This window comes from Ambystoma mexicanum, chromosome 3q (genome assembly GCF_040938575.1).
Source record: "Ambystoma mexicanum isolate Mex_15411 chromosome 3q, UKY_AmexF1_1, whole genome shotgun sequence".
NCBI lineage: Eukaryota > Metazoa > Chordata > Amphibia > Caudata > Ambystomatidae > Ambystoma > Ambystoma mexicanum.
The window spans coordinates 824,960,893-824,987,103 of record NC_090926.1 but is presented as its reverse complement, the minus strand read 5'-3'; positions in this window follow the sequence as shown (position 1 = coordinate 824,987,103).

Sequence of the window (26,211 nt, the reverse complement as noted above, 5' to 3'; positions counted from 1 at the left end):
TACCAAGGTTAGATGCACTCACGGAAAACCTGGTCTGTACTACTACTGTACTGGGCCCACCTCCATGCGACGCCACACCAGATCCAACTACCGAAGTACTCTGAGAAGGGCTGTTCCTTTCCCAGTGAGAAGAAGGTTAACAAGCTTTACCCTATCTTCCTCGGCTGCTCCTGTATCCACAAAGGCTACTCCTGTGGGGCAGAGGATCCCAGCGGCCACCTCGCAGGCCATATAGTATGCTGTTGACCCTAACCTTTCGAGGGTCACAGTACTGTCATTGTACTGCGCTTTAAAACCATTAGCCCCTTCATCAGGTGTAACCGTTATATTTTCCAATGCTCTAAAAAAATATAGAAAGAGATACGAGTCAGATTCCAAGCACATACTCCATTCCATATCGGATGTTTCTGTTAATCAAAGCACTAATCTGTCTGTACTTTGACTAGCAGAATAAACACCAATTGGAGAGCTAAAAGGGATACAAATACAAGCTCTCACTATCAAAATACCTCTCACCACATATGTTGCATCTAGAATGTAAATCAAGTCATAACACAACCATTCCATCAACTAACCTGTTTCTTTTCTTATACACATCCAATATGCTGAAGCTGAAAACAAAAATAAATATCAGGTTCATCATCTATTTACTTACCATGTCTTCAGTGATACTGAGTTGAAATGCAACAAACACTTACTTGTTCTACACCACACTGCCGGTCGCGAGTCAGAGTGATGGAAAAGATAACAGTTACACCTGATGAATGGAATGATGGTCCCGAAATGCATAGTGTGGTGTTAATGTGGGAGCATCTCAATGGGGATGCCATTTCCTGAAGATGTAACATTGCTCTTATTGAACACAGAATTGGTTTCTGGACAGATGTGTTAGGGAGCAATTTAAGAAATGTGCCAATTCCTCTCTACCTTAGAGACCCCCAGCACTTTTGCTGAACTCTAGGACTTTTTAATTTTTTCTCACTCAGTCATACATTTTTCTGTGATTTAACACAGTATTTCTTTTTGGTTTTAGAATCTGACAAAATTCATAGGCATCATCTTTGCATTGTAACACGCAGCACCTTCAGTGCAGTGGCATAGAGATGTCTTTTAGATTTACCAAAGGTTTAAATACCTTCTCTTGGATAAACTACTGTTTCCAAGTGCAGTAAAATGAAATTTACTTTACTTACAATGTGTAACTTTCTAGACCCAGCACACACTATCTTACCATAGTGTGATGGAGGGGTTACTTAGTATCCCCTTTGTCTAGTGATTCTCATGTAACATTTTTATATTACCCTTTCTAGAATTAATGGCTGGTGGTTTATTTTTTACTACCATTGTGTGTTTTTACCGCAGGCTGCATTCGCACCTGCAGTAAAGCACCCATGGGTGCCCATTTTGTCAAAATGGCCCCAGTCTTTTTTTTCACCATTTCTTGCTGGAAATGTCCTTCTTGAGATTTACTCTGCGCCCCAAACCAGGTTTCGTCCCTTTTTCCATTTTGTCTTTGGCGGAATTCACGAGTGAAGCCTGCCTCAGGCACCAGTATGTCTGGCAGGGGCAGGAAGTGAGGGAGATGCCAGAAACTCCCTGTGCTTAATCCCCTTCATTACAAGAATTCACACAAAGGTGATTGGCTGGCTGGCTGTCCAGCAAGGACAGCCACACTGCTGTTTGATTGACAGCTAGGCTGGAAGGCAGAGTCGTCACTGGACAAAGGAATCCAAAGAAGAACTTGGAAGAGATGCCTGCTGCAACTCCTGGACCATTGGTTTTCCCCGTGAAGCCCTGCTGATGTGCTGAAGCTCTGGATTAGCCTTGACTAAAGAAGCCCTGCAAGGATGACTTCTCCCCTTGAGTTGGTGGGACCAATCAACTCCAAAGTGAACTTGTTTGTAAATTCTCTCGGAGCTGGCTGTACTTCCACTGTTGCTGCTGCTGGAACCGAAGTGCCAGCGAGAGGAACACCAAACGGATTGCATCACTTTTAAGTCAGACCCGACCTTGTGGAAGATCCTCCAGATTCCCAGTAAGCAGGACTGACCAAGCCTGAGCCACCTCAACACACTGCTGGACCACAGATACGAGGAAAGTCCAGAGTGGTATCCAAGAGTCTGTGGTGGTGCTATTTGTTGAGAAGCGATGAACTGAAACTGTGAAGTGCCGCTGAATTGAAGATTGTCCTTTTCTGCCACTGACTGTCCCATTGCAGTGTAGGAGTTCTCAGACGTCCTCCCTCTTGTCCCCACGACTGAGGCCCAGGAACACCAGGATCTATAGAGCTGCACAGGAACAGAAGCCAGCCAGAACCATTTCTTCTAACCAAAGGTACTTTAAAGTTTGAGAGGACTTACCTCTTGTTGTTGTAGCCTTACTTGATCTCAGTTGAGATGTGTCTTGGTTGCTTCTGTAGAGTTGCTTGCATCTTCTACCTCTCACAAGCCTCCCAGTTGTGACCCTACTTTGATTCTAGTTTTTCTACAAAGACATCTAAAGCATTGTGCAAGACTTTTATTTACCTGCAAGAAGTGCTTCAGCTCACCTAGGCTTTTGCCCAATTGACATTGGGTGGCCTGTCTCCCTGAATGACTCTTCTCTCCTCTGCTTGTGCCCTACCTTTCCTCCAGGAAAGGGTTATTTTACTTTGCATTGGGGGGTTCAAAAGTACTTACCTGCTTCAGAATATTTGTGTGATCTCGTGTTTTATTATGTAATCTCTTTACTTTAACACTCATCTCAGTATTGCTCTAAATGTACCAGTGATATATTAATGTTGACATTGTCCTAGCTGTTTAAGTTACCTGAGGGTGTATGATTTGTCTGTGTGCCATCCCAAATAGGTACTTGCTGATTTAGAGAAACTAAGAGTGTTTATTTTGGAGTGTATTGGTGTGTTAATATTATATTACCCCTTCTGAAGAAGGCTTATTCAAACTGACTGTCAAATAAATTATTAATTGTTTACTTAAGAAACCCTGAGTATAAGTGTTTAGTTGGATACTTGTCACTGTTAATCTCTGTGTAACTCCCCTACTGCTCACTTATACCAAAGGTTGGGTTCCTATTGCCAGGAGGTCAAGGTTGTTGTAGTGCACCCAAAAGGTACAGCTCCAAATCTTGCCTGACAGGATGTATATACAATATCTTCTAGACACGGTGTGTGAATATTAAGTTCTTGAATGAATTTAATAATATACATTCTGCTCTCTTCTGTTTCATAAGTGATTATGAGACTGCTTATTTCATAGCAACACACTTATAAACAATAGGAAAGCATTGCATTTTGGAATAATTGTTGATTTGTACATGCTTACTCTTGTGACTTTTTTATGTATTAGTTATTTTGTTCACATATTCAAAGAATGGTTGAAGAGGTATTATTACCTCAAGAGGAGTGACTGGGTAACTCATGAGTGATACTGATGATGTATGACCATTTTATCTAACTACTTTAAACATATCTTTACTTCCAACACACTTCCAACAAACATCTTACCACACCTACACTCACAACATATATCAATGCTACCAAACACATGTACTCTGTGACATATATTCTTTAAACTATTGATTTTTGTTTTCTCTCAATGACCCAATGATTATTTCAAGTAAACACAACAAAAGCGTAACACACACTAATGCTGTACCAAGGATAGTACTTACAATATACTGTTTATGAGGGTCTGAAAAGTAAATGTATATGCCCTTTGAATGCAAATACATGTTTTAAACCACTGTGTTTAACAAATTATGCAAATTTATTTCCACAGAAAATGAACCAGAGAATGCAGCCAAGCCTACTGACGTCTGCCGATTGGTGTCCACGGACAAGGACGGTGACAAGGACAGTGACCACAGATATGGCGGCAGCATCACTGTTTGTTTTCACCTATTACAACAGTTCCATGCCAACTTCATTACACTCCTCCACCATTTCAAGGCACTTTTTAAGCCACCAAATAACTCCAAATATGTTTTCCAAAATGTTTTCTTACTGTGCTGACCGCGGTCAGTGGCGTAGACCGCATACTCTGCAGCACCTGCAAACCGTTTTCTTCTCCTAAAAACAAATCCTGATTAACCTTTTTCCACACCCCCACCTGTTGCAGTCACTCTTTCTGCCACAAAGTAACCCCAAATGCGATTTCAGCAGTTGCTCTCCCCGATCCAATAAGGGTGACTGTTTAAATAATTCTGACGCACCTCACATTTTTGAACATCCAATCAGCGTGCATCTTTGATGTCTGCGGTCACCACAGCACCATCTGATTGGTTAACAGGTGTCCACGGACACCGAATCGGGAAATGAGTCCATGGATGGGACCCCGATATTACTATTTTACCTACTTTTTGACCTTTTTTCAAAAAAATAATGGACTAATGTACACCAGGCCACCACACCTGGGGAAAATCTGGTCAAAATCCGTCCAGCGGTTTGGGCTGTAGGCATGAGCAAAATTGTGTTTCTATGGTGTCTTTGAGGATTTCAAACATTTTGGGAACCCCCTATAACTTTACCCCCAACCCCACTGGACAAAACCAACCTTTGCAAAATCGCTCTATACATTTTTTGGTGAGGATTCATTGAATGGCGCTGTGATGCAGGAAATGCATTGGAGGGACAGAGCCTCCATATCCTTGTCATGTATTCCTTTTCCTCTTTTTGGTTGTGGTGAACAGACCATTGGTCTACCCTTATGGCACCCATGGGTGGGGGTGCAACCCTGTACCCCTAGTGTATGTTTTTGGGCACCTATGTGTGACCCACAGAGCAGGGTATGGGCTGGCAGCATCTCCATGCTGAATTTGACAGGTGCTCTGAGTACCCAGGCCCTGCCATTGCAATCAGTTGATTATTGATAGGAGATAAGATGGTCCCTGTGGCCTCTTGCTTTCTATTGCCTGTTACCTCGTTTTCCCAAAGTTCTGGGAAGCCCAGACTCTGTCCCTTCCCCTGAGTGGCTGTTGGGTGGAAGTTCCATTTATGGTATAGTGGGGAAGTAAAGGCCAGACTGGATGGAGCCTTCCCAATGCCTGTATGTTGTGGGTACGCCCTTGATGTTGTGGGTACGCCCTTGGGATGGGACCTGGGTGAATGGAGTGTGTGACCTATATACATTTAATGTTATGGGTGTCTGGTTTCTGGTGTTTGACACAATGAATGAGACAGCCCTACCTGAAACTGATATGAATGCAGTGTGGAGTGCTGAATGACTGAGTACTTGTCCCAATCCACATTCCTTGTTGTGAGTGTCTGGATGGATAAGAATGGCCTGAATGCACTGTGAGACTGATTGGCTGCCTGCCTGCTGAATGCACTTCTGAATTATTGGCTGCCTGAGCCTGGCTCAGCAGTGTGAATGAGAGACAGAACAGTATATCTGGGGACCTCTCACTTACTGTAATCATTCAGAAACTGAAATTGAAACTTCATGATTAACCTCAAAGCTGAGCAGTAAGAAGAAGAATTGCTGCTGCTTTCCTTCAACGCAATCTGAAAGCTGTATTGCCTTCGAGGACTGATCCAAGAGAGGTCCTGACTAGGAGACCTCTTCCCAAGCTACGAGGGAACATCGTGCACCAGCTAACCTACACCAAGGCTCCCTGGAAGTCAGTCCCGAAACAAATCTCGACCAGATGTGGGGACCACAGAGGAATCTGAAGTGAAGCGCCAGGATGTCGAGGCCATCAATGACCATCACTGTCAACCGAGGTTCAGATGACCACAGTAACCTCACTGAACAGAGCCGCAACACTCCATTGCCTAAGATATTTTGAAATCCAGGACTCCCTTGCTCATCATCGTCGACTGATTTGTCCCACCGGAGAAAGTCGAGGTCGCTGACGAACCAAGGAGAATCCGCCAGTGGGTTTTACGCAACCCGAAGTCCACAAAGACATCGATGAAGAACTGAAACCCTGCCATGGTGGAGTCCTGATCATCAATGACGACGACCCGACGCCTTTGCTGGGCCTAAGTTTTTCATTGCCTCTTTGCGGCAACAAACCCTCATCATCGAAGTGCACCGCACGCCTCATCTTCACAGGACGCCCATGACCGATCATCGACAAGCACTGCAAAGGTCAAAGCTGCTCTCTCAATGACATTGTTCACCTTTTCTATGAAGAATCGCAACAAACCGTGGCTCCTGCCTTAACCCCTTAAGCACCAGGCTATTATGCAATTCAATGCAAGTCTGTGCAAAAAGGATGAACATACTCGTCCTTGGCACTTAAGGGGTTAAATGGAGTCCACTCAAGAGGGATTTGTCGATGAACCATTGAAGAACTGCTAAACTCAGGTACATTGGTGTAGTAGAACAAGACTGTATTAAACATATATGTACTGGGCTTGTTAATACACTTTATTTACAGGTTGCCCAGGTGGAGAGGTCTTCAGAACTGTGTCTTTGGAAGGAACAAAGTATTCTGCCATTTTTGTTAACCCAACTTCCCTTCCTTCCTACGTCTATTGTTGATTCACATTACTATTTGATTTGTATGTCATTTGAACTGTCAGCAGTTGGTGTATTTTAAAGGAGTCAACAGTTAACTGTGGTACCACATAGACATTGTATATATTTACCATATTAGAATTGCCAGAGTACAAAATGTGTTATTGATTGTGTATATATATATTGAACCTTATTTATATAAAGAACTATGTTATCACATAACATAGTGTGTGGACATTCCTATGTGGGGGCTTTGGGGACTACACCATACTTAAGAACCTGCCTGCATCACCTCCCTAGAGCTTAAGCCTTGATTGCTCGAACTTTGTTACCATATAGAGAATCTTGCTGGATTGAGTGCTTGTGAAGCCAGGGAGTTAGACATTGAAGATAAGTCTAGGGCTGAGCTGATAGCTGCCCTGGTGGACTACCAGACTGATTGTGATGCTCTTGATGAAGGGGGGTGCAACCATTGAGGACCCTGCCACTGAGGTTGTTATTGAATCTGTTTCTTGGAGTGCACCTCTCCTGCTGTCTCTATTCCGAAACCCAGCAATTTTTCTTTAGGTAACCCCTTGGAACTTGAATTATTGAGGATGAAATTGGCCTTTCAATATAAAAAGTTGGAAACTGAAGTGGAACTTAAAAAAGAAGAGTTTGCACAGCAAGTGACACTCAAAAATAGTGATCTTGAACTCAAAGACAGGGATCTTGAACTTAAAAACAAGGACACTGAATGTCAGAGAATCCATCTAGAGAAAGCTAGAGTGGAGGCTTCAGCCACACCAGTTGAGAATGTCAGGCCCCCTGCCACCCAGTGTATATAAGGTTTGCTTGGTGTGTAGGTGGGGGGTTCTGATATCCTCCAATCAATTGAAATGTTTGAAATGGCTTGTGGAATCCATGATATTGATAAAAGAGATGGGCTAAATCTTTGCTAAGGTGAGTGACTCAGACTGGTTATGGCTGTATTCTGAAACTGAGTATGGAAGAAAGGGGTCAGTATGAGTGCAAGACATCTGCTTCCATTGTCAAGTTTGTCAAGCCACCTACCCAATACCTTACAAGTTTCAGGGAATACAAGAAAGGAGATAATGTGTCTTGGGTTGACTGGATGAGTACTGGGCATATGAACATGATGGGGTGGATTGATGGATACAATGTGAACACATTTGTTGAATTGTCCCATCTTTTAGTTTTTGAGCATTTTTCAGTATGTTGCTGACCAGAACATTTTGGATCCCTTTCAGCGGTTCAGGCTGGCTGACAAGTGGGTCTCCCACCGGGTGTCCCCTAAGGAACCCAGTGAGAAGGAAAAGGACAAAGAAAAAGGGGCCACTCAAAGTCTGAGGAGTCCCAAAAGCAGTCAAAGTCGAGTAAATCTAAACCTTCCTCTTCTAAGACCCAGAAATATACTGGGATAAGTTCTATGTGGATGGAAGTAAGAGTAGGATCTTCCTGCTGCAAAGCAGGATCCTAGTGGCTCCAGTACCGTACCCCACATTCCTGGCACTTGTTGGGACTCTGGGGCTCTAGACCACATGAATGGTTACCCCAAGTGTAAAGGTAAGGCACTTGGAGTCCAGGCTGTCAGCCTGACCTACCCTTACTTCATTCCTGAGGTGATATGATATGATAGTTTATTTATATAGCCTGTCCTCTGGAGTCAACTGAATATTTACATCAGTTCCGAATGGCAATAGACGGCTTATAAGAGCTGCACCCCACAACTTCCCTTCCACCTCATAGAGGTGGAAAGCTGTTAGGATTCCATCAAATGTTAGGATTCCATCACCTACACGGTATAGAATGTCTAGGGTGTGTCGTCATTCTGCTGTAAATCACCTCCTACCTCATCCTGTTACTTCAACTTTTCTACGGCAATGGAAACTGCTGTGGTGGCGGTGGAGGCCGTTGTACACCCAGCAACATGCATCTGTTTACAAGATTGTCAAGGGAAACGGCTGCGCACGCCGTCAGGTGACACAGCGGAACATAGCATGCGCCACCTCCGTTCCTGATATGATGCTGCAGTCAACCGGAAGCAAGTGCTTCTGATTGAAGTTGCTTTCCAGTTTACAGACTTTTGAATTTTTGGATTTCCTGTTTTCTGACCCCTTATTTCATCCTTGACTCTGGATTGCTGTGATCTGTCTTTGTCTCCTTGTTACTGCTCCTTGCTGAAACCCGTTTCACATAACCTGGATTGCCTTGCTTAGCATTCTGATACCACGCTGCCCGCACAAAGCCGAATCCTGCTTCACGTAACCTGGAATGGCTTGCTTAACATTCTGATACCATGCTGCCCGCATAAAGCCGAACGCTGCTTCACGTAACCTGAACTGCCTTGCTTAAAGTTCTGATACCACATTGCCCACACAAAGACGAACCCTGCTTCATGTAAACTGGACTGCCTTTCTTAACATTCTATAACATGCTGCCCGCACAAAGCCGAACACTGCTTCACATAACCTGGACTACCTTGCTTAACGTCCTGATACCACGCTGCCTGCACAAAGCTGAACCCTGCTTCACGTAACCTGGACTGCCTTGCCTAATGTTCTAATACCACGCTGCCTGCTCAAAGCCGAACCCTGCTTCACGTAACCTGGACTGCCTTGCTTAACATTCTGATACCACGCTGCCCGCTGAAAGCCGAATGCTGCTTCACATAACCTGGACAGCCTTGCTTAACGTTCTTGTACCACACTGCCTGCACAAAGCCAAACCTGCAAACGCCTCGGTTTCACGTTTGGACACTAAACATGCCCAGGATCACTTGGGACTCATATTCAGGCTTGTGCATTGACTAGAGACACTAAGCTGACTTGATGCACCTCCCCGGCTGAACAGGTGTCCTCATGCCTACAGGAAGACAGGTCCCTACTAACCTTCCCTTTCCCTTTACATACGCTGATATCCTCATTGGATTACTTGGAACACCTCATCCTTGACGCTTAGCTACCTCAACCCCTGGTAAGATCAACACCCTCATTCCTTCATAATCACTCTTGCATCCATCTGATAGCTAACTATTCACTGTTATTGTACTGATTAGATCTTAGACAGGCCCTGGTCATCACTTCACCTCAGAGGAACCATATTCCCGACTCTGCAAAGGCAGACCTTTTCTCTAGAGGTCAGCTGAGTTCCATATTTTTGATTACTGTTCCTATTACCTGTCCAATTCAGTAACAGCAGTTTTCTCTGATCTAAAGCTGGAGTTGTTGGTGGTGCTTTGTAGCCCTGCTCTTTCAATTGATTACCGGCTCTGTTAATGACATATAACTGATAGAGAGGTTCATTGACAGGAAGAACATCAGTCAAGGGGGAAGAATCAAACCTCTTGTCTGAGGTTCCTGAGACACACAGTGAGGAGAAGCCGCTAACAGTGGTAAGCTGATACAGGTTTATTTGGTAAGTCACTGTAGGTCTGTATTGGTGGTCCGCAACAAAAGCTGTCCTTTCCCTCCTCATATGGCTGGACAAAGTCCTTGGGGCGGTGGTGCCTAGGTTTTCCTTTGGAGCCAACACTGGAGACACTTCCTTCCCCACTGGAAGTCTTGGTAGCCTCTTTCTGTCATGGTCGGCACAACAAGATAACCCTTGGGGCCTGACCAAAATGCCGAAACCCATGGATGAGTGCAAGTTGGAGTGGGCTTTTGACTGTGGGAGATGACCCGACCAGTAAAAGGAATGCTGAGAAGCAGTTTAGTTGTCACTAAACTTATCGGTTTCCACGTCCCCTAAGGCCAAGGGCAACAGGGCTAGTTGATACAGCTTGTTGCTGGTCCTCGGATAGCCCTGTATCCCCCAGTTTTCTCGAGAGCTTGGAGGCTTTTTAGCAGTTTGGCTTTTTCTTCAACTTACTGCCATGACCCATCTCTCTGAAAAGTTCATGCAAAACACATGTTTTCATGATCTGCACCATGCTCATGTTGAGTTTCATGGATGTAAAAATACCTTGGCAATAAAAACTAATGTTAACTACACACTTTTATTTTGGCCAGCTGGCATGTAGTCTGATTCAAATCCCACCCTGCCACCAGTGTGACGAATTGGATTCTGCTCGGCAGCAGTACAAGCAGGAGTAGAGGTCAAATTGCCCACTTCCACTCACTCTTTTACAAACCAAAACCAACACAATCATAAAGGTAGAACAGGGACAGTCAAGTGACCCATATGTGATATCAATTGAAATGTGAAAATAGTACCATGCACTATGCCTAAATGTAGGCCCAACTTTTATTTAAAGTTTAACCTGCCACCATCAGAAGTGACTTATGATCATCATAGTTTTGGGCACAGGGGGGCATATCATAAATGCAGCCTGTGCGCCGCAGAGACTTGGCTATCTCTGCAGCTGACAAGTGGGCATCTTGTGACCTTTGACCAGCACTTTGCCATGAGTAGAGTAGGTGAAACGATCAGTCTACAGATACAACAGGGCATGAGTGCACTATGCTTTTAGGATGGAGTCGGCAGAAAAGGATAACTCCTTTTTCACAGATGCTATACTACTCGATGAGTAACTCATTGATTAAGGGTTCCTTTGCATCCTACCCCCAGTAAGGACCCTCCTCAATGTATTAACATATGGAATCAGATTTGAAACATGTGTTCATTAGATCTAATTATTTTACTTTTGAAGAACTTGGGAACAATTTGAATATGTTGGAAAATGATATTGGAATACCCAAAGCTAATTTCACTCAACATTTGTCAAGAGAAGAGTTTACATCTACATTGGAGCCCATTAACCTCAATTTACAGAATAATAAGAAAGAAGTAGAGTCCAAAAAAATGAAGGTAATTCAGATGCAATACTTTAGATTATAATTCTGCTGTGGTTTATTCCTGGCGAGATGTTTACCAATCCAAGAGAACTATTAATAAAACATTAATGAGCCCTACTGCTTCTGATATATTGAGTAGTGATTCCGATGTGATAGGAAAAATTGACAGAATTGTGGAATCGTCTAAGGAAAGTGTTCCATCGAGGATAGAACAATCTTCTTCCCCTACATCTGCTCCAAAATGTACTACTTTCTTAGAAGAAAATATAGTGCTAGTCAAGGGCAGAAGAAAGCAACCTGGAAGGAAACAGTCAAGAAAGATTTGATAGTTCATTTATATGATGTTGCATTAATAGAAAGTGAGAAACACATTCTTTCTAAAGGACTATAATTTGCACCTACATATCTTACCAATGCATTAAATGGGCAAATTGACTTTCTCAAATGTTTGAATAAAATGAGAATAAAAGTTCAAAGATCATACCAGTAAAAAACAGGTGATTTAAAAGGATTTAAAAATAAACATGATTTACTTCTGAAGGTCAAAACTACATTAATATCTGTGAAAGCCATAGCTTGTCCAGATAATCTTAAATGTAAATCTGTTGACAAGGGTGGTGCTTCAGATTATATTCAGGAATGTCTATATTTATTGAATTATACCGATACCTATGCAATTACATTTTGATCCTCCAGCTCAATTGAAAAAACTTGGGAAAGAAGTTTTAGATAATGATGAACGCCAATAATTTATTTCTGGTAGGAATAAGAGTTGTTTGATGAATTGTCATCCAATGACACCTCTTTTCTCTAGATTAGCTAAAATACAAAAATCACTGTCTAATCCAGGGTCGTCCAATTGTTGCAGTCATTTTTTGAGAACTCTAGATATAATAGCTTTATATCGTTCACATGTATTACTTTTTACTTTTGATGTGGTCAACTTATATACCATGCGTAGAATGTATATCAGCAATGGATGCTTTTTTTTTGTTGAGGAAACATGAACACATTGGTACAGATAAAACCTTTATTTTGACCTTATTGAAATTGGTTTTGAATAACAACTTTTTTGTGATCAATTTTCACTTCAAATTATTGGCCTTCTATGGGCGTCTGAATGGCTCCTACAGATGTGAATGTTTGCACATATCATTTTGAGATGCATTATACTTTTGGGAATGAAATTGCTAAGACTTGATTGATACTTTAAAGACTTTGGGGCTCATTAAGGGTTGGCCGGTATATAGTAGTTGTGCCGGTTATACAGTTTACCAGCACTTTTACCGGACTGGCCCAAGTATGAGTGTGCAGGCACACAGTTGCCAGAATTACCAGCGCTGGTATCCACTCATTTGGAATTACTGGCGGTGGTAATACCAGCAAATAAGATACCATATGGGTCCGAAACCAGCACCGGTAATACCGGCAAAACTGTTTCTGCAGCATATCACAAACTTGTATTTGCCAGCAATTCCAGCCTCTATTTGACAGTATTCCTGGAAAAGGCAAAGCAGAGATACCTACACCTCAAAGCAGGTGGTAAATGCATAAAGGTGTGGGAAATGAGGTCACGGGTGCACCCAGTCCACCCTGGAAGAGTACATAAGGGCCACACCTTTGCCAAAAACAATTTCCTACACCACCATGCTGCACTGATCTCAGTTAGCATTGGCATGCATTTGCTCTAGGCCAACATGGAGCTGTAGGGGCTGGATCACTACCAGAGGGAGCAAGAGGCACTGGAGAGGGAGAGGAGGATTGCAAGGAGGAGACACCATGAACAGGTGTGTGCCCATACTCATGTAAGGGGCTATGGACACACAAATCCTTACCCAGTACCGCCTCAGCACAGAGTGCATTGCAGATCTCCTCAACCTGATCCAGGAAGACATAGGGAGCAGGATCGGCATCAGGAAAGCCATATTACCACTGGTCAAGTTGGTGTTGGTTCTGCACATCTTTTCCACGGGCACGAACCAGAACACTGTGAGCCAGCTGCATGGCTTTTCGCAGATTGCATTCTCCAAAGTGCTGGGCCAGGTGCTGGACACACTCCTGTGACATGTGGGACAGCATATTGCACTCCCCACACCCCTGGCACAGGTAAATTCCACAAAAGCAAGATCTTATGCCATAGCAAACATGCCCAATGTGGCGGCAGCCATGGATTGCATGCATGTAGAGCCAGTGGCACCTCAAGCCTCAGAGGAAGTCTACAGGACCTGGAAGCAGTCCCATTCACTTAATGTCCATATCACCTGTGATTCCAATCTCACAATCACCCATTGCTGTGTCAAGTTCCCTGGATCAACCCATGATCCCATGGTCTTGCAGAACAGCACACTGCCAGCATACATGGAGGGTCATAGAGGCCAATAGACCTGGATATTGGGTGAGCACATGTACCATCACACAAAACTTCCTGTACAGGTGAAATTCAATGGGACACACACACACATAGAGATTGTATGCTCTAACAATGCCCCATCCATGCAGGACCCATAGACACACACAACACATAACAGGCAGCAACCCACAGTAGTAGGTCATGACCCACAATTTGCACTGGGGTGTCAAACTTTGCCCTGTGAAAGGCCTGCTTCTGATGTCTACACCGTACTGGGGGTGCACTCATGTACAGCCCGGATAAGGTAGGCCAGATAGTGTTGGCATGTTCTATGTTGCACAACCTATGCATCCGGGGCAACAATCCTCTGCCCCCGGATGTAGACATGCCATCCCCTGAGGAGGACAATGCGGTGGCTGTGGATGCCACACATGCCCACACTGAGCGTGTAGAGGCCAGGCTTGGTGATTGGCCCACTAGGAACTCATTGGCAACTTCTTCGGATGAGGCCACCAAATTGCACTCCCGTTGCACCTTTCTAAAGTGAAACTTAACTGTGCACATTAAACACTAGCACTCAATAAGGAAAGTCATGTCATTGCTTCAAGTGATTTTTCAAATCTTGCAATGTACAACATGTAAATAACGTGCCCTACACCCCAAAACACCCAACCTCAGAACACATTCTCCAAAACAACCAACCTCAAAATCCCCCTCCCCAAAACACCCATGCTCAAAATCCCCCTCTGCAAAACGCCCACCCTCAGAACCCCCACCCCAGAACACCCACCCTCAAAATCCTCATCCTCATAACACCCACCCTCCCAAAACCCCCACCATCAAAATCACCCCTGCAGTGTCTTAATGTAATGTCATGGCCATCTTGGCCTTGGTGGCCTGCTCCTTGGAGGTGAGTTGACGCAGTGAACTCACCCCAACCTTGGGGTGCTTTATAGGGAGCCCTCTGTGGGGGTAGCAGAAGTGGATAGCTCAGACCCCTGTGCCTGTATGTATTGTAGGGTGAGCTCAATGGCCTGTTTCAAAGACTCTGAAGAGGCCGAGAATGAATCGGTGTGCTCACCTTGGTTGTGGTGGCATGGTCGAGTGAGTGTGCAATCCTGCAATTGCATCCCTGTAGGCAGTCCTGCATCACCTGCATTTCTTGCAACTGTTGGCCTGCAAGTGAGTGGATGTCTGCCTGCTTCCTCTAAATGTTATCCAGCCTCACATGTATTGTGCGCAAGTTGGTAGTCTCAGGCAGTGGTGTTGGCTGTGTGGGCTTTGTGGCTGGGCCATGGGATTGTATCTCCCTCATACTCCTCCTCCTCCTCTTCCTCTTTAGTGGTAGGGACATGGGCCCTGCTTCAATGTGCCAGGGGCTGCACTTCACACGATAGGGATGATAATGTGCTGGCCACCTGGGATCTGTGTACCACTGTTGTGATTGTCACAGTGTGCGCTTCTACTGGCGGGAGCTGTGGCATGGCACTGGGACCTGTAGTGACAGCTGTGTCACTTGCCTGGCTGGTGGGGGTTCCACTAACTGCATGCATGGTTACTTTGTCCACCTCAGGGTTTGATGGAATTTCCATGGCATTGGTAGGTGGCAGTGGAGGTGGTGGTGGTGGGGGAGGCGGAGGTGGAGGTGGATGTGGTGGTGGAGTTGGTGCTGATAGTGGCATGGCTGCCCTGCTCTGCTGCTAGCTCCTGCTGGTGTGTGCTTTGGCCTGTGCAGGGGTGTATACAGTTGATGTGGCTGTAGTCAAGTGTCCGGCCTCCTCACTATCTGTGGCTGTGTTCCTGTTGGAAATGTAATAACATGCTGTTAGACATCTGGCAGACATGTCTGTAGGCTTGCCTTACACTCATGCCACATTGTGTGTGTCCTAGAGTTCCACATTTCATCTGCATTACTTGGGTGCTATTGCTTTGATGGGTGCTGCTCCTGCATGTATGTGGTGTTGGTGGTTTCTGCTGAGTGTGTACACAGTGCATGCATGTGCACATTGCATTTTGGCCTGCCAAGGAAAATATCACATATGATTCCTATTCCTATATATAAGAAAGGCCCTTTCCATTTAACTCTAGACCTATAGTCATAATGGACGTGTATTTAAAAATCTTAGCTGCAATAGTCTTGGATCATATAGAAGAATGGTGGGCAGCAAATTGAATAATGGATTACAGACAAATGGGGTTCAGGAGGAATATTGGTACGGACTGTGGAGGTCTATTGCTTAGGTCTCTACAGGGTCTTGCATGGTCAAAGTAGAATCTCCCTGTGTATCTTGCATCAATGGATCTTAGTATGGCATTCGATACTATTAATAGAATGATCTTGTGGAAGAAAATAGAGTTATGGTATGCCGAGTGGCCTATTGAGTATCTTGATCCACTTACAAAGGGACTCAAAATGAGAATTTGACTAAACTCTGAAGGTTTGGTGTCTCGGGTCTTGGTTTACGTCAGGGGTGTATTTTGGGCCCTACATTGTATAATCTTTATGTGGCAGATGTAGGCACAGCATTGGACCACAAATCCTTAGTTCCCACCAAAATTGAATCCCTGAAAATCAATTGGGCGGCATACACCAACAATTTTATTTTGGTAGACTCAACACCTATTGGTTTGCAAAGACTGATAAATGCTTTTGGTGAGTATATGAATTCCATTGAGCTTAAAATCAATCTGACCAAAATGAATACTGAGAATCTGGAAAGGGCTTCGATCAAAATCATTGAAGTATCGATGCTATTGGGAAAAAATTAGCTATCTATCAAAGATAACATGCAAAATTTAGGATATCCAGTCATAGCGAATCACAAGAAAATATTTTTTAGAAACTATTTGGTAGTAAAAGCAGCTCGAATGATAAGACAATTGCGCCAAGTGGATAGAAAGTTTGGAAAATTCTCGTTTTCACCATGACAAGAATATTATAGACTGAAAGTGTTGCCCTCCATATGTTATGGTCTCAAATTATTTCCAAAATGGTTTATAACAGAGTTTAAGGTAATTGAGAGTATGATTTGGAGGGAGGTCTTGTACAATCTGCCGAAATGCATCCCTCTAAAGATCATCCGATACGAGCTAGGCATTCAGTCTATTGCTAGTATCTTTTTTATGGAGAAAAAAACTGGCTTTGTTAAGAAAATGTTACATTAGTCCAGAGAGGACTGTATAATTTGTTGGGAGACACTGATAAAGTAGGTTTTATGAAGGATCTACGTGAGGTCTGCGAGACGACCCTGGAGAAATTAAGGTTATTGGTTGATACTCTGAGGTCCAACCCAGTTAAGATAAAGAAAATAATAAAGAGGGTGGACTGGGAAGAGAACCAGTTGGAAGCACTGGGCATTTAACTTTATGCCTAAGTGGTTTTACCCCAAAAGGGCCCGGGAGATATGGAGAACTAGCTCATAAAATATTCAAATAAAAATGTGAGGAACAGTATAATGAGGTTTCGTTTGAATGTGAAGAAAACAAATCAAACAAATTACATTCATAATCGTTTGACCAAAACAAAGAGTAGTTGCAGGCATTGTAAAATACCGTCAGAGGCAGAATCTTTATTACACTTATTATTGTTATGTCCCGTTAGAATGGATACCTCGCAATGATTTTTGGTTGAACATATTGCGCAAGGTCTCCATGTCCTTAAAGCTGAGGGTACTTTATTTTTTAAAAAAAGGGAATGCAGTATTGATTAATATGACCATAATGGATACAGGAAAGAGGTGATATATTTGTTTTTTAATTGACTATTTTTAGATTGTTTACTTATAAGAGATACATGTTTTACTGTGAATTTTTTAGCGTTGGTATAACGTATGGACATTTTATATATTTCGCAATACATGGTAATGCTAAGAAAACTCTTTACAATTACAATTGCATTTGAGACAAGTGTATTTGGTATTGATTGTAATTTGAACATGTCTTTGTTTGAATATTGTTGATTGTTGTCAAACTGAGAAAACACTTTTTCTGTTATGGAAAGGAAGACTTTGACAACATGTTTGTTTGTGTAAATATAGTAGATCATTGTTATACTGAGATAACTCTTCCTACTTTTATGGAAAGGATGACTTTGCAATACTTATAGGAAGGAATTGTAATTGGTTTTGAAGGAAATGTATTTTTGTAAAGGTTTTTATAAACCATATAACATAAATATAAAAATGTGCATTGTTGTAGCGTTTTGTGGTTGTTGATCTTGTCCACAAGTTTGAGGCATTTTAGTATCTGCAAATCTCACTTCTCAACCCACCATAAGCCATGAATGTGCATATAAAAATGATTTGCACTTGCTGATTGGGTGCCACTTTGAGGTCCACCAGCCTCATGTTTAAATAACCTAAACTAAATCGTGAGCAGAATACAAAGTTCTTAACATGCAACACAATGTGAGGATCTGCACACAGTTACACACGTTAGGTTCCTCATCTTACATATTTCTTTAAGGGATAAAGATTTTTGAAATTCCATGTAGGAACATGCAACTCATACAAATACAACTTTCTGGGTTCTCCTTACCCCATTTGAGCCTCAATGACAATAGGAAAATGATAACGCATACCCAGTGAAATTGAAAGTTAAAACAATGCAGTCACACAACCCACAGCACCATCATCTAGGGGTCTCATTTAGCATAGTAGCAAAAGGATCCTCGGTTCATAATAGTGTGTGACTTAGATGTGTTTCAAGTGATAAAAGTAAAGGAATGATACTTTGGGCATGCAACTGCAGACATATCCAGAAGAAGTAGGAACATATGTTAATCTTCAGTATGTTGACATAACGCCCACCAGTTTTCTTATTTTGCAATTGGATGTCGGGTGCTAGAAGAATCAAGTGTCTCGTCTTTTTTAACAAAGCCTTTGTCCCTACCAGATTTACCCTTAAGATCTGGGACTTTTTCCAGTCCTTGGCTCTGGCCTTTCCCTTCTCCATATTGCTCTACAAAGTCAACATGCATGGTATAATGGTCCTAATCACACTATCATTGTCCATGCAAGGACCAGGAAGATTACTAAGACTTCATGATATGTGTATGCTTATCAGCAAGAAGGTTTTACATTGCTGATATTGTGTCTGTTATGCCAGATCTCTTCAGGAGAGTTACCACAGCTTTCTCTTGAGGCAATCTAATACTTTGAAACAGGAACACCTATGAACCTCTCTCCCTTCTACTCTGCAAAGCCTCCATACCAGCTGACGCTCCATGAATTCAATGTCCTTGTACTCATCTTAATCTAAGCAATGCCAATGCCCGTCCTTATCTGTCTTCTGCTACACCCAATTTCATATCCTATGCTTCAGTGCCCTATTCACAATTACTATTCACTCTCTTTCCATACTGTTGTCTGCTTCCATTTATTTTCTCTCCATTCTCCCATTAATAGAAACATGATATAAAGAATATGATTTTGAAACTGTGTTTCAAACGTGGCTCTCAAAGTCCAGCTCCTCTCCATGGAAGGTCACCCTGCCCGAACCTTGCACATAGTCCCTTCCGCTTGATTGTCTCCTATCTGGCTCTGTACATACTGTTCATTAAACCTTATATGACTATCTTAACAAATGTATACATGGCATATTATTTTTATTGTCAATCTTTACAACCAACATTTGCAAAACACCTTTCTCCACTTTCTGTTTCTAAGTAAATCAGCCTTCTCGGGGTCAATAAAAACTCAACTAACAAATTATCTTGCAGCTCTCCCCATCTGTCTGCACAGGCAACCCCATGTACCATATTGCTTGAGAACTTACTGGAATGCACTGGTACTCTTCTCACGGTGTCCACAGAGGAGCATTACAAACATCAGACTCCAGGGCAGCATTGTGGACCCCCCAAACATTTTGCTTTTGTTTGGCTCTCCTATCCTGACTTTTTCCAGTGGAGCTCAGCCTTAAGCTGCACTCCCCTGGGCTTGTGCTCACTTGTTATGGGGAAACCAATGCATCCTTCAGACTGTCAGTACTGGGATACTATGTTTCCCTTAGTCTTCAACTATTTTGCCATTTCTTGGTCACTTTTAAACAGTGCACAATGTACCTTGAAGGATTTGTTGTTGATTGTACAAGTGTGCCTGGGACAACCTGGTGGCAGCAGTTACTTTTTATAAGTTTACTTCTTTTTACTAAATCATATCACGACTGCGTTTGGTTCAAGACTGTGGCCAGGTCCGAAAATGGCAGAGCTACAAAGTCTTTTGTTCTGTCCCATGGCCATTTTGTCCCTTGCCTTCACCCAGATCAAGTAACCCAGGTTTTCCTTATTTTGGCCATGCAGCCTCCCACGAAAACCAATCTCTTTTGCTGGCTTTTGCCTTTCACATGTGTGTGCCCAGGAAGCGGGTTGGGACTTTCTGGTCCCAATCCACACTACTGGTGCCAGGATGTCTGGAGTGCCTGAACGACTGCGACCACTGTGGACCGTGATTTGTCAATGACTGGGATGCCTGCATGAGAGGAGATCTTCGATTGGGCATCCTCGATTGTGGCATGAAGCTAATCTTGTATGAGAGAAGGGGCTCTGGATCCATTCCAGGTCGATCACTCTCACCCCTCCTGAGACTTCGTCTTGACCAAGCTACCTAGATTGGTCCAGCTTGTCCAGAAGCTTCCCCTGTTTCAATAAACTGAGGGTGGCCTCCTTCATCAGACAAAGCGGTGCTGAATTGTCATTGAAAATTTAAAACCACGGGCTGGAGATGCCCGCGAGATACCGAAATCCATGCAAAGATAATGGACCACAAGAATCCTTGAATTATGGCCTTAGTGACCATGGATTGGATGAACATGTGAAATATTAGAAAGATATTCGGCTATTAGAATACTAGAAGTGACAAATTGATTGAGCCTAAAAGATTCCCAAAAGTCTTTGGCGTCAGAAGTTTAAATGGACACTATCATTTGAGAGATTTTTGTGTTTATTAATTCCACAACTCTGGCAATTGATCAAAACATTGTTGATCCGTATGACCCTTGAGTTGAACTTAAAATGGTATTAACAAGTCAAACCATGGGATGGTGAGCGCAATAACAGGAGGCAATATCTCATCACCACACAAGCCCTGAGGAATACAGGCATTAGTACCCATTCAGGGTACCTAGATGTCTTTCCATCGAAACTATTGATAAGGGGAGTTTAAAAATTGTAATCAGATGAGTTTGTTTATAGTGGTACTCCTCCCTAAACACCTATAGTTAGCGTTTACTTGACTGTCGTATGAAAACAACATTTAGCATTTATATAGAGGAAAATATTTTAATCTTTTTTAGTTTAATCATATTTAACTAAAAATTGAATGTATTAGTAATTTTGACTAAATGTTTACATTTTCTGCACATGTGAGTTTTTCACTCTATTAGAGGATGACCTATTGTATATTAAATTGACTAAAGATTGGTTATATGTATTATGTAGCTTAGGGAATCTGGAAAATACAAAGAGATGTGCTCAAAACCACTAAGTACTGCTCAGAAATTGTTGTGTATGTATACATTATAATAAAGAACATAGTTTTTTATGGTATGATTAATTTATACTGATTCCTTGCTCCCTCATGTTGACCAGAGTCCTGTAATTAATAGACGTGTATTGATTCAGGTCCCATGAGGCATCACCCTTTGTTTGACATCTCCTAAACTTCTGCCCACCAGGTTAGAGTTTAGAAATTCATCTTAACAAATCAGTGTACAGTGGTGGGATAAGATAAGAGGTACCCAGTTTTGCGCACTGGTTATACTGGTTATTATACTTACACAGGAGACACAGGGGGTCATTACAAGTTGGGCAATAAGGGATACCGGGCACCGGTAAGGAGACCAGTGCCAGTAATCCCTTACCGCCCAATTCCGAAGTCCCTTAGCGGGAACCGTAAAGGACGTGTGGTCTGACCACACGTCCTTTACGGGTCCTGCTAAGGGACCAGGGCCCTAATAACGGGCATGCTATTCGCGAGCCCATTATTCCCCCCCTTCCTATTCCCATTGAGCCCTATAGGGGCTCAATGGGATAGGGCTCAATGGGCATGGGGAATGGTTGGTTCAATGGGGATTTAGCGGTCCCTCCAGGGTCGGAATGCACCGGTAAGTCCCCATTGAACCAGACCGGTGCCGGACCCGGTTTTGGAGGCAGCTATGGCGCAAATAGCACCATGGCTACCTCCAATCTCGGAATGAGGCCCACAGTGTCCTTAGGTTAAAGTTAACTGTAAGAAAGAGAATGGGTCCCTCAATGAACACAAGGGGCAAACAAGGGCACACTTGTACAATGAAAACATGGTGCTGTTTTTTGAAATATTGGCACAAAATTCACCTAGATTCATGAAAAGATATTTTATAACCAAATATAATGTGATACAATAAAGATTCAGATTGATTATACTTTCATCAATTGAAGCACATTGCAATTCCTAAAATGTTTCAACAGGAATGAAAGCAATAACATACATACCATAGGTGAAAACAGAAAGAAAATCCTTTCTCAACATATTTTATACAGAATTCATTAACAATTTGATAAATCAGAACATAATTTTCCAGATATTTTGATAGGAGTTGTTCATCTTTGTGAGGGCTATTGAGGCCACCTATCTGATACTAGGCGTTTCAGGCTCTTTGGCCCTTTTTCAGGTATAAATATCTGCAATGGTTTGACTCTGAAAATATAATAGAAGAAAAACCTCTAATTAGGACAAACTATTCCCAATCTATTTCTATATAGCTTCCGAAAAGGAGAAATGCGTGCAACTGCACTAAGGTGCAAAGGGGCCTATCCAATGATGGTATCCCTTCTCTCTTCCTGTTTAGATCAATTTCGTCTTCTGTGAAGAGAAGCCTAAATTACTTTAATGTCATAGTTACTGATGGAAATGCAGTCTCCAGTAGGACAAGTCACTTGAAGGGCGGTGTGTCCCACCATGAGACCCGCTGCATATAACAATTGTACAATTTTGTTACTGCCTATAGTGGTTTAAGGTTAACTCACAAAATTACAATTCGGTATCTCTTGTCCGGATGGAGTTTTCGGATTATCTGCTGTAAAAGTGCATGGGATGGGTATTAGATATAACCTCTAAATGTAATCACATCATCAATATCATATCACTGTATGTCTGCGTATAGTAGAAATAACATACCTCAACGAGGGGCGTTCCTGTGAGCGTCAGTAATGGATGTAACTAGCACTGGTGGAAGCCTCACTTTGATGGTGAATGGTGATTTTAACCAATCAAGGTTATACTGTCTGTTGCTGGTACTCTGGAATCCACGCTCAAGTGTTAGGCAGTGCAGGAGTGCTCATGAGTGATGTGATTGCTCATAAGTCTAACTACATATTAAGACACTACTGCAGACAGTGAGTAAAAATTTTTGAGATAGATATGTCTTACCATATGCTAGAAATCGGCGACCGAATTACGTGGCCTGAGTTGACATTCTTCGTCAATGCTTCTCAATAGGATGTTCCACATATGAACAGCAACGCATTCTATATGTCAAAGAAAATGTAGATCCAAATCACTGAACTGGAGAGCTATTTGGCGTGTGTCTAGTATGCCCCGTTTTGTATTAAATCGCATAAGTAAGGAGTAGTTTACTTACAATCGGGCTTTCAGTGTCTCAGCCGGCGTGCTCACTGAGAGACGCAAGCATACTTTGCTTGGTCCTGTTGCTTGGCAACGCTTCTGTGTTACTACTAGATATGAGCACAATTGTATGCGCATGGAATTGCAGATCCGCCATCTTGGCGGTGTGTATGCTTAGATACATGGTTATACTACACTTCAGTTATGCCTATTGAAGCTGACTTAGAAAAATATCTGTGTGACATATTTATGCCGCCAAGTAAGGTGTGCGTGTTAATAAGTGGGACAGTTGTGACAATCCTCTTCCAACCTGAGTATTCACTCTTGATTATTAGTTCTATATCTATATTTAGTGCCTCGAAGTCTGCCAACTGACAAGTGGAATTTGATCATAGCCTAGGATAGAACTCTGAACCAACAACCAGTTGTCACCTTTGCATCTTCGTAAAGCAATTAGTAACACCTTTCCCTCTGCATCCTGCAACATCCCATCTGCTTATCGATGTAGTGTGCCCCTCTATAGTAAACATACTGCTTTTTGTGAGACCCTAAATATTAACATGGACCTAGGTTTGAGAGAGTTTACAGTTAAACAGTTTGGATTGCAGAGAATGCGTTGGTTCCAGGTTTTTCAAAAATGTTATGTCTGAGAAATATAGGGCATCCAGACTTCATACTAATTCATTGTGGCGGAAATGATTTGGGGAGCTTAAGAGGGGTGTCCCTTACATTAATGATGAAACAACATGGCCAATTTCTATAGACGTGATGGAGTACACCTAACTGATGAAGGCCATGTAGTGTGACTTCATAACATCAAACCAGTACTCCTAATGTGCTAAGGTTCTACACTCAGTGTACCCCAAAACAGTCCCTTTTAAGGACTACTTATATAAAAATACACAAATACAATAAATAATACCAGAAAATCTTTTTTATTATAGCCGCAACTACAGTTCATTAACTTTTATCAGAACGGCGGTTACGAATAGTCAGTTGACAAGGGACTGACTTCAAGTTTTATACTACAATCCAACTTAAATGATCAATACGGAACAACAATACTCATGTACTTATGTAAAGTAACTGAAACATAAGAAACCATAGAAAAATACATACCAGTAAACTAGATAGGCAAACATGGCACACCCACAAAACATAATAACGTAAATGAGAATACATAACCCAAAATACATTGTATGGCTCTTCTAAAACTAGACTACAATTGCTCCTTTGTATACTAATTTTGTTAAACTATTTTTTTCTATCTTTCTCTAAAGTCCCATGGTGAAAAGTCTGAAAACACACATCCAAAAAAAAAAAATGACTCTCTAATACATACCAGGTCACTGCCCATGTCCTTTGGAAATGGGCAGTCATTTTTCACCCTCGACATCACTATACCCAAACAATGTACTTTCCGAAAAATATAAAACTCTGTCACCCCAATCTATATAGCTGTGGATACCAAACTACACATACCCTTGGCTACCTGTAGTCCTTTGTACCCTCGCATATAGCTACGAATATCAGAAAACAAATCAAAGAAATTCTGCCCCTCTGCACCACACCAAGAGCCCCCTCATCTGTGCCAGCTCCCCCCAGTCCCCAGATGGTCTCCTCACCTCCCCTGCCCACTCCCTTTCCCCCCACAAAACACGCTGCTTCTATGACATAGTTTGCTATGAGATGTCGGCTATTCGCAGCTATAGCCGAGGCTATGTAAAGCTTTGTGTTGCAAACTTCGTCTCTGAACCCGCCCCAACTCCCAAATTCCGCTCAGTGCCCTCTGGCCATGCCTCCACTCCACCATGATGGCATTTGTATGTTTTTTGACCTGCAAATAGCTTTTTACTATGTTTCATTTTCCCATAACCTTAGCTATGGATGCAATTATCTCTTGCATTGAGAGAAAAAAAAGATGGTTGTAGTTTCATTTCTGAAAACCATGATCATGCAATGGGAGATATAACTATCATTTATGGAGAAGGGGCACAACCTTCTCCGTCAAATTTTAAAATCACGACAGCACCAAATAACCCCAAACCCTGCATGGATCGCTAGTCAACGCTTCGTGCCCAAGTTGTTTTGGACCTGGTCCAAATTCGTCCAGGGGTTTTGGCTGTGCGCTTTGGCAAACATTTACCTTTTTTGTCTATGGGGAAATGAATGGGAAGTAGGCCACACTTTTGGAAAAAATAAAAAAATGTGATGCTTAATAACTTTTTCATTTTTTAACAAATCTTTACAAACCTTTGCAGTCTGGGAGGGAAGGCCCTGTGGACTTTTTATCACTTTCATCATTTCGGGCAAATCTGCTACTCAAATCAAAAGTTATTAACAATAGAAATTTGAGGGGTTCCTATGTGTCCCCGACTCACCTTAACTATGGGGTGCCGAATGCCCTATAATAGTATATATGTGTTACCCTTTAAAGGATTAACAAAGACTTGCACTGGAGCAAATCAGAGATGCCTGTGAACATCCTGATTTGATCCTGCTGCTTTAAAGCAGATTCACAAGGTCTAATACTGGAAATGGCAGTAGCCTTTCTGAAATGCTATAGTGCAAATTGTATTTACAAATATGTGTTCAAGTGCATTTCAGAGATGCTCCAAAAATGTACAGCTTGCTCCAGTATTAGGCCTTACGAATCAATAGAAAAGGAGCAGGAGCAAAAAGTCTGTGAATCACACCCCAGTTGTCCACATTTCAAGATGCATAGGGTCTTGATAGATACCAAGATTACAGTCAATACATTAGAAAATACGATAAAACACATGAACTATGTAATCATGATTATATTCCCAAATGTGAAACGAGTAATCCTGTAAGTGGTGCATTGAAAATTAGAATATGACCCATGAACTATGCAATCACCATTAGATTGCCAAACGTGTGAGTCTATTTGTCTTGAAAACATTACATTCAAAATTACAATATAATGCATTAACTCTATAATCATAGTTCCAAACATTAGAAGCCAATGCCAAGACGTAATGTGC